Here is a 12,683-nt window from a genome sequence, read left to right on the forward strand (position 1 = left end):
GTAGCAGGAAGAAAGCAATGTTCTAAATTAGAAAGGATTCTGGTGCTGCCCCTGCTGATGGAAGTAAAACATTTATTGGAAAATAGTTATGGCATATAGATAGAAAAAATAGTTAAGTTTTCAATGCAGAAAAAATATGTCTTTTCAACCTGGAAACAACAACAACAACAAACACACAATCAATTGTAGTCTCAATTATTAAGATCTTCTAATATCAATACCTTGAGACTCAGGAATAAGGAACTTGATTGCACTCTTTACAGAACATTCAATATTGGATATGCATGTAGCACCTGCAGCACCCTCCAAATTGTGCCCGATCATGAATTGCTGTCCATGCAACACAAAGTAAAGCTGCTTTGAATGAAAATCTCTCTTAAGTTGTTCCAAGGTTTCAGTTAAAATGTAGATAGAAAATCCAGAGGGCATTATGCAATCTTATTGAAATTTGTTTAATTAATGCTATATGTTCCAGTTTGTCTTTTTTCATAAAAACTGTAAAATCTGCCATCTCCCATTGTTCCCTAGGATTCTTTTACAGCAGATTGGAAAGGCTGAGATATTAATCTGGCAGTGGATTCTTCTTTCTTAATAAATAAATAAATAAATAAATAAATAAATTAAAAAAAAAAAAAAAGCAAAACAAATTAGGAAAATAGGACTATATATATATATTTTTTCTTTAATAAATCATTATTTTCTGAATTGGACAAGTTGTGCTACTACTGTTCATTTTTTAGATTTTTAATTTTTTTAATACAGTATCAAAGCACTACAAAACTCTATGAAGTACAGCAAAAATTCTATTACTGAGACTTGAATTGTGGTCTCAGATAAAAAATGTTAGGTAATAAAAAGATGAGCACTCATAAGATATTCGAGAAACTGCTTTGGTTTATTCCTTATTCCAAGAAATACGTTCATGCAGATCTATATTTCACATGTATAAAATGCAGAAGACAATTCCATTCTCCTGCTTCTAGATCAGCAAGTGCTTTCTCCTTCCATCTCTCCTGACGCCATCTCATTTCCCTGGTGCTCTGCTTCTTTTAGCCAATTGGCCAAACATCTTTTATCCAGTTAAAGAACCCATGTGAAAAAAATGAATGCCCACTGATTTTAAACCATGCTAATGGGGGATCCATCACTTTGTTTTCTGGCTGTTCTATGAATGTTGACACAAAGTCGACTTTCATAGAGCAGAAGTTATTCATGAAGATAGTTTCATTTGCCCTAAACAATGGTAACAATGGTCCACTTTTAATAACATTGTCGCAGAACAACTGAGCTCCAGAGCCCACCTCAAAAAAAATTTTTAAATGACTTGTCTCAGAAAGGAGTTCTGTTTTCTGCAAGGTTGTATTTAAAATCTCTTAATTTGTTGCTAAAGACACAGTAACAGCTCTGCCAATGGTGCTACCTCTTGTCAGGTGTTGCATCAAAGATGTGTTTGCATCTGTATACTCCTTCCTGAAAAGCAGAAACACCAGAACACAATACTGTTGATTCCTCCTGCAACATAAGCCTTGTCCTTCCCAACCACTTCAGACCCATATCCTATTCGTTTGGGCCCTATAAACCCCAGTGCTACAAAAGGCATTCAGATTTTCAGCCTCTGTTTGTGTCGGTTTATTTTCTCCCTGATCTTTATTCGGATACTTAAGTCACATACATTAAGAACGATACCACGGTTTGTCCTGGCTTGACCATGATGGAGGTCTCTGCTATGTGTCCCTTTTCCCTAACAATGCAAATGTGTTAGTGCTGTGATTTCCTTGGAAATTGAAGTACATTGAAGAGGGGTGCTGCATGAATACACATCTCCTGTCCCTGCAGCATGCACCCGGGCCAGTGAACTGGGAAGGGCTCCCGAGCAGTACATCGGCTTGCTCTTTTTGCTTGTTTCACAGTTATTTAGGATACCAAGGAAAAATAAACAACAATTTCTTAGGCAAAGAAGGTGTTTAACCTGTGTGAGATGGTGATGTTTTTCAGGCTACATTAAGCCTGACAGTGAAAAATCCACTCCCTGTAATTGCAGATGTAATAACTGTAGAAGATCTAAATTAAACTGCTTCCTTTAACTGAAAGCTGTGACCTAAGCCTTAGTAGAATACTTTGATAACAAGAAGGTTCCCTAGAACTCATTTGCAATGATAATTTAGTGAACTGCAAATTAAAACAAATTGAAGACCAAACGGTTGGACTCTTAAACAAAAACACTCACAAAAAACCTTCTCAAAAATGTATATTTTCTTCCCACAAGCCTGTAATGCAAGAGAAGAATGGATTAACTGCTGATACTGCTGGTAGGTTTTGTTCCAAATACAGTACATTGCTGCAGAATCAGTACATTCAGAATTGGCTCTACAAAGCTATAAAGTTCCTGTCAGGATGAAATGAAGCTGTTTTTCATTAATACAATGACTAGGAATATCACACAAGGCCCAGTATTTATTTCTAAACTATTTCTTTATTATAAAATTTATTTTTATATACATTGCATCATAACTGTTGCATGCATTGTAATACATATTTTGAAAAAACAAGCCTTAATATTACATGGTAAAATAAAGATAGTTTTAAGGAGTTAGCTCTTTGGCCTCTTGGCTAAGATAAAAAGTATTGTAGTGTAGAGTTCAATTGTGCTGAACTTTGTCAATGAAATGTTTATGTGTGATCACAATCCAGTCCTCAGAGACGTAGCTGTCTGGTTCTTTCAGTTACTGTTGATATAGAGAATAAGGAATTGCATAGCTCTAATAATAAAGTTTCAACCTCCAAATAATACACTCTAACACATTAGGCCACCAGTTTTTAGATGACTGAACTTCTTGGTTATACTACAGGTGCTGTTACTTGCTTTTAATCCCAATTTTCTATGCAAAACTTCTTAGTTGTTCATTGTTTTTCAGTGAAAAAATGTCACAAATTCTAACAATTAACTGTTTTCCTGTGATTGGTTTGAATATTCTGTGTACTGAAAAACATTTTCTTCCGCTGAACTATGCTTCATGGTTTACATAAAACAGTTATAATTGCAAATAAGAAAAAATAAATTTTACTAATACATATTCTGTATTTTCATACCCAATGCCAATAGAATGTATAGCAATTCTCAAAGGAAAAAGGCTTCTCTTGCCTCAGCAAAGTCTTTAGAATCATGCTTGACACTGTGCTTACAAAGAAGATCATGACTTAAAGTGTTCACAAATCAGGGCCAAGCAGATAAGTGCTCATCACTGTGAAGTGATGAATAAGCATACTAAATGTACTCTGCTATAAAAGTTAGCTTTCAAATCACAAAATATATGAAATTCACTTTTGTACAATGAAAGAAGAAAATATCTAAGTCCAGGTACTAAATAATAAATCCATCAGGGATTCAAATGACTCTGTTAATTGGTAACAGAGTCTGAAATTTTAATCTGTAGGTCACCCATTCAAAACCAGCTAAATTCAGTAATAAAAGGTTTCTGCTGCTTAATGACAGCTTCCAGAACAAGAAAAAGAGTGTGTTTAAGGGTAGCCTGACAGGAAGCCCAAGAACAGAGGGAGTCCTTTGATTGCAAATCCAGTAATTTGAAATAAAAGATACTTGTTAACATCAGCCTCGATGCATCAATATTTTTCCCCACACTAATGGAAAAGCTGTAACAATATTGCATATGAGGAAGCTGGTTCTTTGCAATGATCCACATGGAGGGAGCTTTCCCAGGTACAGGGCTCCTGAGTGACTGAGTCATTGCACAGGTGTGGCTTTCATGGAGATGGCTTTTACAAGAGGGGAATTATTTTGTCAGGGTAATATAACAAGCAGTGGCTTGAGGGGAAAGGAAAAATCAAAGGTAGTGGGGAGCCGACTCTATTCTTTCCTACATCAATTTTTAAAGCCTTAACTGTACAGGCCTCCAGTACCTAGTATGCATGTTTCAGAGTGCATGGGCACTACCAGCTCAGGCGCTGGATTTTCTATTGCCTCTTCACAGAAGAAAATGTCCTTGCAAAGGTGAAAGCAAGGGATGATCAGGACTATTGGGTTCATCCTCAGTAAGGAGTAGATATATACTCTTAGGGGGAAGATGGGTTAACTATAAGCATTACTGTAAAAAACTGGTAATGAATATCAGCTTAGCACATCCGACCAGAGCTTTTGAACCAGATCTGTGAGGGAACTTATCAGAGATCAATTCAGCTACTTCTCATTAATTCAGTGACTGGAAACTGCATATAAGACCTAACATTTTACTCTGTGCTTGTGAGAGGATTGTGAGAGAAGAAAAACTGTTTTCCCTAATGGTTCATGCTTTATGAACAAGGGTATGAAGCTACTAACACATACTGTTATCAGGCAAGAATGGTCTTTCTCTTGATATTATATACCAGCTCATTCATCTCCCTTCTTCTTCATCCGATTCAGAAAATAAAATCTCTGGAGCTTCCTTACACCACTAGTGCTTATCTGCAGCTGCCATACGATCATCACAGGTACTACCCTTCAAGCTCAGGAGGCAATGAGCACTTCGGACTGGAGTAGCCAATACATTTCAACAAGCTGACACCAAGCTGTGTGGTGTGGTTGACATGCCCAAGGGTTGGGATGCCATCCATGGAGACCTAGACAGACTCGAGCAATAGGCCCACATGAACCTCATGAGGTTCAACAAATCCAGTGCAGAAAAGTGCAGAAAAGTGCAGAATCTTACACCCGGCTCATGACAACCCCTGCTATCTGCATAAGCCAAGGGATCTAAGGATGGAGCACAGCCCTGCTGAAAAGGACTTGAGGGTAGTAGTGGGTGGCAAGCTGAATATGAGCCAACAATGTGCCGTCACAGCCCAGAAAGCCAATCGTACCCTAAGCTGCATCAAAAGAATGGCCAGCAGGTAAAGGGAGGTGATCTACCATGCTCTGATGCAGCCTCACCTGGAGTACTATGTCCAGACCTGGAGTCCTCAGTACTGGAGAGACATAGACTTGTTGGAGTGTGTCCAGAGGAGAGCCACAAAAATGATCCAAGGGGTGGAACACCTCTCCTACGAGGATGGATTGAGAGAGCTGGGGTTGTTCAGCCTGGAGACAAAAGGCTCCAGGGACACCTGACAGTGGCCTTCAGTATCTAAAAGGAGTTTATAAGAAGGAAGGGGACAGATCCTTTACCAAAGTCTGTTGTAATGGGACAAGGGAAAAGAGCCTCAGACTAAAAATGGGAAGATTTAGATTGGACATAAGGAAGAAATTTTTTACAATAAGAGCATTGAGGCAATGAAACAGGTTGCTTGGGGATGTGGTGGAGATATTCAGAGTCAGGATGGACCAGGCTCTAAACAACATGATCTTGCTGTAGATGTCCCTGTTCATTTCAAAGGAGTTGGACTAGAATCTTTAAGGGTTTCTTCTAACTTGAAAAATTCTACGATTTTATAGTATTACATATATCTGCAGATGGAGAGAAAAAATCTCTTTCAGAAGAAATTCAGAACAAAAGCCAAGGGCAGCTGCTCTTTATCACGTCTGAAAGAATTTATCTTTCCCCAGTGACTACTGAGGAGTCCATGGAAATGTCCCCTATTAGATTAATGTTAGCTGTGCAGAATATTTCCCCTTTTCCCCCTTCTACATTTGTTTAATTGTCTGTTTACAAGCAGCCAGAAAAGAAAAGGAAAGAGAAAGATTGACTATCTACAATTTATCTTTCTTTGCTTGCAGGCCTTTTTGGTAATGTTTAATAACAACAATTTATCTTGACAACACTTTTTATTTTACATATATTTGCTGGAGCACTTATTGTCTTGAACTCCTGAATTATAGACACAAGAGAACAACAGATAAAAACAATAGAAAAGAAACAAAAAATGATTTTAACATCCATATTAAAAATGATGGAGACAGATTTTCCTAAGATACCGTGATTCAGGCCTTTCAGGAAATCGTGAGTCTATACCTAAAGTTTATACTTCATGGAAAAATGAGGGAGCTGTTTTAGACCATGGAATACTGCAGAATACTTTCTGACACCTAAATTTCTCTATATCTCAGATTAACTTAAGTTTCTCTGCAGCCTTTTAGTGTATCTTAGTATAACAAGGACAATAATTACTGTGAGGAAAAATAAGAGTGAATAGTATTCTTGGCAATTACTATCTGGGCACAAGGAAGAATATGGAGATGTAGTGGGATCACAGATAAGAACTTGGTTTAAAACCACTCAAAAAAGGGTCAAACATAAATAAACCTCTTGTGTGCCTTCACTTATTGGTATTTCAGTCCTGTACTTCACCACGTCCTTAAAATTTGTCTTCATCAAGGCCCAAACATGGACCCTTCTGACTCAATACTTGAGACAAAGCTAAACAGAGATACATTTTATATATCTATAAAACACTACAGCCTGACCTCATAATCCATTTTGATGGCTACAATCAACTTCAATGTAATTGATTACAGGATTAGATTTGTGTTTGCAAATATCTGAGTTCTGCACTTAAAAAAATAAAGCAAAAATGCAAGCATATTTGCTTTTCCATTTGTTACAATTCTATGTCTTTGAATAATATCCACAGCAGTTTTCAGGGACAAGATATAATTATTAATTTAGTATTGCATTGGATAACTTACTTAAAACTTTTATTCATTTTTATTTTAAAGCAAAAACAACAAAAACAACAACAAAAATCCAACAACAACAAACAAACACAAATGAAAATCGATTTTTTCAGTATACTGCTTTATGAAAAACTTTGTTGGGCTAGTAGAGGAAGAAAGGAAAAAAGAGAGTAAAAAGGAATCTTACAAGGGGCAAATCCCCCACCTGGAGACAAAAGCAGTCTGGTGTACTTATGGTCATGGAAGTCTTGCCTGTTTAATACTGCAGACCTGTTTTAAGAAAAAGCCTACAATGAACTAAAATTTGTTCAGGTCTTTTTAGTGATTCTTTGCTGAGCAAATAGCTCATTCAGGGAACTACTTTCTTTCCTGCTACTTTTCTTTCCTGTGGGAAATTGTTAGGAAACATATTGTCCCTGTCAAGTTTGTACAGATAGTGTGAGAGAGAAATTTTAGCACTGTCTATTTACCACTTCATGAGTCTTTCACCGTTATCAGTGTAATCCAGTGGATGTAAAACAGTAGTAGTGGAGTAGTAAACATTAAAAATAGTATATTACTAGCCCTTCAAGTGACATTTGTCTCTGCATTTTAAAATATTATTTAAACATTATGTCATTACTATTATAATAATTTCTGGCAGATACTTTCTTATTTTAACACTGGTTATTCTCTCTGATTCCTAAATGCTCAGACTCTTACTGGTAGCCAGTCTAGTTCTCCATCTCAATGATAGGCAGCTCACATTACATGTCCTCAGTTAAAAATTGAAGAAAAATAAAAGATAAGGAGCATTAAACAGGCCTGACATAGGATGCAGCTCAGCAATTTCTATTTATGAATCCATTTTCCATACCCACCCATCCCGTTTCGGAAAGAATGATGGAGTAGCTCACTTTAGTTTAATGCATTAAACCAAAACAACTCATTTGGATTCCACATCTCTTAATATTATTTGTATCTGTTTAACTTATGCATTTAGACATTCACCTTTGTAGATAGCTCATTGCATTAATCATCCACAAGCCTCTTCACAGACAAGAGTGTTAACTTCTGCCCTAGTGGTAAGTCATGCTTATTAAAAGATGCAGGGAAGAAGGCACAACTCTCACAAAGATTTTTTTTTTTTTGTCAAAGGTTGCAGAGCACATGGCTGATACTTTGTTACCATGTAATTCAATATCACACTATGTAATCCAACTGACTGAAACGGGCAGAAGGCAATGTCTAAGTGCAGTAATGGTAACAAAACTGACCCTTAGGTGGAGCTGACTCATAAATTGAAGGGTTTATACTGTTTGGGATGTCCCATGTCTACACATTTGACTACCAGTTGCTTCAGCACAGGCCACATGGTGAATCGGGTAGCATGCTTTGTCCCCTTAAATCAATATTGTTCTCTGAGCTACAGCTACCTAGTCCCGCTACATTGTCCCTGACTAAACTTCTGACCACTTACTCTTTCCCTTACCCTTGAAGGGCACTGGGAGAATTTCCTCAGTAGAAGACCATCAAGCCACTTTACATCTAGCTGCCTTTTGCAAACTAGTCACTCAGCAGCACCCACCCAAGGAGAAGAGTTCCTAATCCCTCCTCCTATTGTACATGCACATACATTGGGTTTCTTTAAGAAGGATCATCAACTTTCAGTGACAGCAAGAGGAGGAAACTGCTTCATTCTTGTACAAACAAGCAGAAACTGCCTAGATGAACTGCCCTGGCAGCTGAACTGCCTGTACTTTCACTGGTCACTGTGCATCATCCTGGTAGACATCTGTATGATCCTGGGTCAGTATAGCAAAGAAATATTGGCATGTAGAGGAAGTAAGAACTAGCTGTTTTTAGGCTTTCTTCTTACCTCTAGCTAGTGCAAGAGACAACAATAAAGGTGTCTTGTTCTGGACAACAAACATGGCTTGTGACTCCAGCTGGCAATAAATAATATCTAACCTCCTGGTAGTTTATATGCCATATGGTCCATATTCCATGGAACAATAATATGTACTTGTGTTGTCACACTTGGATAATTCTAGTTCAAGCAGTGATTTCTCGCTATGGACTGATGAACCTTGAAGGTTCATCACTGAAGGATGTAGCAACATGGCTAACTCCAGGCTAGGGGAGATGTTTTTTTCTTTTTTGTAGCTGCAAAAGGCTGGGAGGGTGCCAGCTGGCTGGCCTTTCAGGACACCTGGAAACAGGGGCACACTGCAGCTAAGTCTGTGGCCTGAAAGCCTGGCACAAGCCCATGTTGCTAATCTTCCACTTTCACTCTGAAGTACTGGTGGACAATGGCTTAAATGAAGTTATCTTTCAAGATGACCACAGGATGGCTTTGTGTGGCACAAACACATCAGTGATGGAACATCTAGCTGCAGATGAAAAAAGACCTTTGTGGTAAAAGATATGGTCCCCAAGAAGCCTAGTAGACATCTCTCTACAGCCATGGCAGGACTATGAATAAGACAGCTGCTGAGAGGACAAGTCAGCAGAATACTTTCCCAAGGCAACAATATTTATGGGTTACAGCAAAGCAGTTATATAAACATTTTGATAGAACTGTGGTGAATAGAGTGTTACTTTTTATTAGTATTATGCAAAAGGTTTTCCATTGAAATTCCAAGACAAACATTTGCCTCATAATTATTTTTCTATCCACTTGAGTTCTGTGCTATCACACTGTCACTAAAAAGTAAAACAGAGGAATAAGAAAGAGGCAACAGAAGACAGAAAATCTTTCTTTGAAGAGATATGGTGAGATTGTAGCAAAAGATAGCATGACACCAAACTGTTTCTGATAAAGATCTTTAAAGACAACCCCATCTATTTTTTTTCAGTAAGTTTCAGCTCTCACAGAAGGCATGAGATAGCTCACACCAGCCCAAACCCTTACAGAAACATGGCTTTTTCCTGCCTGCTAAGTAGGATGGATTAAGTCTTTGTTCCACTTGAACTGAAGAGAACAAATTACTTGAATCAGCCTGAATGCAATGTGGAAAACTTTGTTGTCTATTGGGAAACACTCCTTACAGAAAAAGAACAAAATCCTAATTTTAAAGATTTTTTCATGGGTAATTTGCAAATCAATATTTTCCTAATATAGATTGAACACTAAGCTGTGTGTCCATTGAAAGAAACTAGATCTGTGCTAATCTTAGGGGGAAAAAAAAGTGGAATAACAGGTAACAACTTCATTTAATGGGTGAATTTAGGAGCATGACGACCTTAACCACATGCCTCATTCAGTTCTGCCTGGAATTTGTCCTCTGTTTTCATGTACATAAGTTAACAATTAACTTATTTTTCTTCTTTCATCTGTTGATTCAAATACAGAAGGAGAAGAACATACCAAGCTGTCTTCATTTGAGCAAAATAGTCAGTGCCAATGATGAATCAAAACTCAGTTTTGATAATAAGGAACAGGCATGAACATTTTGCAGAAATAGAAAGTAGTCAGTTACTGGTTAACCTAAGAAAATATTTGATAATATCTCTCACAGTGGATATATTATACAAGTATATAAATGTTCAACCACTGTAACAAAAAAAACAGCCATTCACTTTGCACGTTTGCAATTTACAGATTTATTCAAGACAAAGATAGGTTCCCATCCTGTTCCCTGCGATGTTAGAGGAAACATATTATATGAAAGGCAATTGTAAACACATACAATGAGGTATGAAACCATGAAACACTTACATAACCTTCTCTCACTGAACTCCAATTTGGAGACTTGATTTACATGTAAGTATTTACCCTTTTTCCCAGGCAATGCTCACATTCAGTTCCTCTATTTTTTCAGATACACTACCTGCAGAAAGACCTTCATGGAAGAAGTACTAGTTCAAAAGGAAAAATCTTTTCTTTCTTCCTCACCAGTTTCTTTGAATCATGAAGGGTTCGCTCAGAAACATTTGCTTCTGACTCAGCTATCTTTCCCTTTCAGCCCTGAATATTTTCCTGCATCTCATCTTCAACAGAAAACTGCCTGTCTGAATGTTGCTTGTTGCTAATTTACTGTTGTCATTCCTGAGTCTGACCAGGATTCCATACTGCCTGGTGTGTTCAGGGTACATAAAGCATTCAAAAATTCCTTACATTCAGGAAAGCATTAGGCACTGAAAGCTCAGCATTGCAACAACGGACTGGAGGATCAGATGACACTGAGGCGATAATAGATGTTAGCAAAGCAGAAGGTTCTGCTGGATATAATATGCAGAGATCCGTGTTTCAGGAAGACCAGAAAAACAAAACAAAACAAAACAAAAATTGGTGTAGGATAGATTGTCAGTGGTGTACTACAAGTCCTTGGATTAGTAACTGAGCAATGAAAACTAGAAGAATTCAATTTCTGAGGAAATCAAAATAAAATTTTGCACCCCCCAAAAAAACCAAAAAACAGAAAAATAGCATTTCATTTAAAGATATTAAATCCATCCCCATACATTACATCTCACTGTGAAATAGCACAGTGGTTTTTTGTTTTTTGCTTTTTGTTTTTTGGGTTTTTTTTTGTTTTGTTTTGTTTTTTGTTTTTTTTCCTGAGGAAAATAAGGCTCACCATCATAGAGACAAAAAATATATATGTTAGTATCATCATTTTCCCTTTCCAGGTTTTCAATAAGAACCTAGTTTAGCCAAACAGCAAGAGCAAAGGTCAGATCAACTGTGATTTTTTCTGCATCATTTAGTCCAGGCAGTAAATCAAACAAGGGAGTTTCAGTAGGATAAAAGATTAGAATTGAACTGAGGCTGAAAGTCCTGGATTTCATTTAAAGAAGACAAATAATTCACAACGATAGAAGATCTGAGCAGACATGTGTGTGGCACTCACACATACACCAGCTGGCATTATTTAGCTATGAGCCACACCACTGCGTGTGATCTTACAAAAAAATTCACAGTCAATCAGGTGCAAGCTGGACACATCTGATTTTGCAGGATGCATCAAGATGAGTGAGATCACACGTAGCATAAACAGAGATATAAATTTCCGAAAAGAATTCCTAGTCACCAAAGGGCTTTTGTGGTTCGGATTATGAGAATGTGCCGAAGAATGATGGAAATGGCTGCAAAAAAAAAAAAAAAAAAATGGCTGTGAAGAAGAAATGTGCAGCAGGCCTAATTGAGATCAAGTGAAAAAGAAGAGAAGAAAAAAAAAAAAAAAAGCAACACTTTTTTCTTGATGACAGAGTGGAATATTTTCAATAGGAACAGTAAGTGAAGAAGTTAACTAAATATACAGGCTCTGTTCCTTATAAAACTCAAGGCTGTTAAAACCTACAGAAGAAAAGGTGACTTTTAAGGTAGACTCAGAAAAGAAACTAAATTTGAAGTAATGTCTCAAATGGGTACAGTCAGTAAACCACATCTGTACTCACTCTGTTAAAATGTGCTGTTCAGCAGAATTAGGGAAAAAGCCATTGTGCACCGGTGCCCAACAGAAGTACAAGAGCACCACTTCAACTATAACATTACCGCAATTTGCATAATCTGCATGGCAACACACATGGTCAGGATGCTAAGTAACATTCTCAGCTGCATGTGTTTGTTGTTGTTTGTTTATTTGTTTGTTTGTTTTGGTTTTTGTGGGTTTTTTTTGTTTGTTTGTTTGTTTTAACTAAATAGCCAAGGAGCCATTGCATACAGAATTAAAATCTTAATACTAACCAAGAACTCATAATATAAACTAGTAAATGAGTAATTCGCAGCGTCCTCCATGTTTAAGATCTCTTGGTAACACTTTCAATCATGTGTTACAGTATACTATTCCACTTTGACAGTTACCAGGTTAGCAATCTGCAATCCAATGGCTTCTCTTTAGATTCATGTATTGAAACAGCTAGCTTTGGTTTGCAACCAAGATGTTCCGACATTCCCATCAATTGTTTGCTAAACACAGCTGTTGAATGACTGCAAAACCTAGTTCCAATGGCCATATTTTGTTCTTTGCCAACACTTCTCCCCTCTGGTTCAGGAAAATTATGCCACCTTGGAGACGAAAGTAAGTCTGTTTCCAAGGGCTCTTTCAAAAACTTATTGCCTCATTCCTTGTCTTGATTTAATCTTGTCAGA

This window comes from Tetrao urogallus (genome assembly GCF_951394365.1).
Source record: "Tetrao urogallus genome assembly, chromosome: 2".
In the NCBI taxonomy this organism is placed as follows: domain Eukaryota; kingdom Metazoa; phylum Chordata; class Aves; order Galliformes; family Phasianidae; genus Tetrao; species Tetrao urogallus.